The sequence below is a fragment of the Solea solea genome, unplaced genomic scaffold (assembly GCF_958295425.1).
Source record: "Solea solea unplaced genomic scaffold, fSolSol10.1 scaffold_212, whole genome shotgun sequence".
NCBI classification, from domain to species: domain Eukaryota; kingdom Metazoa; phylum Chordata; class Actinopteri; order Pleuronectiformes; family Soleidae; genus Solea; species Solea solea.
In genome coordinates this window covers 5001-7500 of record NW_026704065.1, presented here as the reverse complement: position 1 = coordinate 7500, position 2500 = coordinate 5001, and positions in this window count along the sequence as shown.

Below are 2500 nucleotides of genomic sequence, written 5' to 3'. Positions count from 1 at the left end.
GGAGCCCAGGCTGGGGGAGCAGAGAGCCAGAGGAGCAGGGGGCTGTGGCCCAAGGTGAGGAGCCCAGGCTGGGGGAGCAGAGAGCCAGAGGAGCAGGGGGCTGTGGCCCAAGGTGAGGAGCCCAGGCTGGGGGAGCAGAGAGCCAGAGGAGCAGGGGGCTCTGTGAGCAGGGGGCTGTGGCCCAAGGTGAGGAGCCCAGGCTGGGGGAGCAGAGAGCCAGAGGAGCAGGGGGCTGTGGCCCAAGGTGAGGAGCCCAGGCTGGGGGAGCAGAGAGCCAGAGGAGCAGGGGGCTGTGGCCCAAGGTGAGGAGCCCAGGCTGGGGGAGCAGAGAGCCAGAGGAGCAGGGGGCTCTGTGAGCAGGGGGCTGTGGCCCAAGGTGAGGAGCCCAGGCTGGGGGAGCAGAGAGCCAGAGGAGCCACCGACGGGAGAATGGCTAAAAACGTGATTTTATCAAAATGTTACAAGGCAGGGCTCTGCACAGGGTCCAGAGGAGTGGAACGCCGTTCATCCCATGCGAAAAGGTGCAGGAGTGACCGAAATACGGCCCGTTGTAAATCGCCCCTCTTTAAGCCAAAAAAATAGGTACGCCTCCCAGGGCCACCGACGGGAGAATGGCTAAAAACGTGATTTTATCAAAATGTTACAAGGGCAGGGCTCTGCACAGGGTCCAGAGGAGTGGAACGCCGTTCATCCCATGCGAAAAGGTGCAGGAGTGACCGAAATACGGCCCGTTGTAAATCGCCCCTCTTTAAGCCAAAAAAATAGGTACGCCTCCCAGGGCCACCGACGGGAGAATGGCTAAAAACGTGATTTTATCAAAATGTTACAAGGCAGGGCTCTGCACAGGGTCCAGAGGAGTGGAACGCCGTTCATCCCATGCGAAAAGGTGCAGGAGTGACGGAGATACGGCCCGTTTTAAATCGCCCCTCTTTATGCCAAAAAAATAGGTACGCCTCCCAGGGCCACCCAGGGTGATGCTTTTATCAAAATGTCACAACGCAGGGCTCTGCGCAGGGGCCAGAGGAGTGGAACGCCGCTGGTTCCATGCGAAAAGGTGGAGAAATGACCGAGATATGACCCGTGGAAGTCGTCACAATTTACCCCGAAAATAGGCGCTCGCGCTCGGGCAGAGGTCGGCGCTCGGCCGGGGTCCCGAGAACCGGGGCGAATAGGGTTTTCCCACGGCCGAAAACCATAGGAAGCACGGGGAAAATTCGGGACCCGACGTCCCAGGGCCCTCGGCGGGGACCGGGGCAACGCGACACCGTTGGTTCCACCCGAAAAGGTGGAGAAATGACCGAGATACGGCCCGTCAAAAGTCGTCACAATTTACCCGAAAATAGGCGCTCGCGCTCGGCCCCGGTCCCGAGAACCGCGGCGGAGGTTTACCGGGATGCTGCGCAACATGGGCCAGAGAGCATGTTTGGTTCGAGTTTACCGGGATGCTGCGCAACATGGGCCAGAGAGCATGTTTGGCCGAGTTTACCGGGATGCTGCGCAACATGGGCCAGAGAGCATGTTTGGTCGAGTTTGTGTGGGTTGTGTGCGACACTCCCGGCACATACATAGGAACACGGCTTCCAAGTGAGCGCACTTTTTCGAAATTTCTTCTAAGTGCCGCTTTTTCGAACCGGGGCGAATTGGGTTTTTCGAGGGCCGAAAACCATAGGAAGCACGGGGAAAACTCAGGACCCGACGCCCCACGGCCCTCGGCGGGGACCGGGGCAACGCGACACCGTCGGTTCCACCCGAAAAGGTGGATAAATGACCGAGATACGGACCGTTGAAATCGACTCGGCGTATCCGAAAATAGGCGCTCGCGCTCGGACAGAGGTCGGCGCTCGGCCCGGTCCCGAGAACCGGCGCGCCTAGGGTTTTTCCACGGCCGAAAACCACAGGAAGCACGGGGAAATCTCAGGATCCCACGCCCCACGGCCCTCGGCGGGGACCGGGGCAACGCGACACCGTCGGTTCCACCCGAAAAGGTGGATAAATGACCGAGATACGGACCGTTGAAATCGACTCGGCGTATCCGAAAATAGGCGCTCGCGCTCGGACAGAGGTCGGCGCTCGGCCCGGTCCCGAGAACCGGCGCGCCTAGGGTTTTTCCACGGCCGAAAACCACAGGAAGCACGGGGAAAACTCAGGATCCCACGCCCCAGGGCCCTCGGCGGGGACCGGGGCAACGCGACACCGTTGGTTCCATCCGAAAAGGTGGAGAAATGACCGAGATACGGACCGTGGAAGTCGTCCCAACTTATCCGAAAATAGGCGCTCGCGCTCGGACAGAGGTCGGCGCTCGGCCCGGTCCCCGAGAACCGGGGCGACTCGGAAATTCTTCTAAGTGCCGACTTTTCGAAATTTCTTCTAAGTGCCAACTTTTCAAAATTTACTCTAAGTGCCCTTGGCTACCAGGGGCACGAATCTGAAATTTCTTCTAAGTGCCAACTTTTTCAAAATTTACTCTAAGTGCCCTTGGCTACCAGGGGCACGAGGCGAG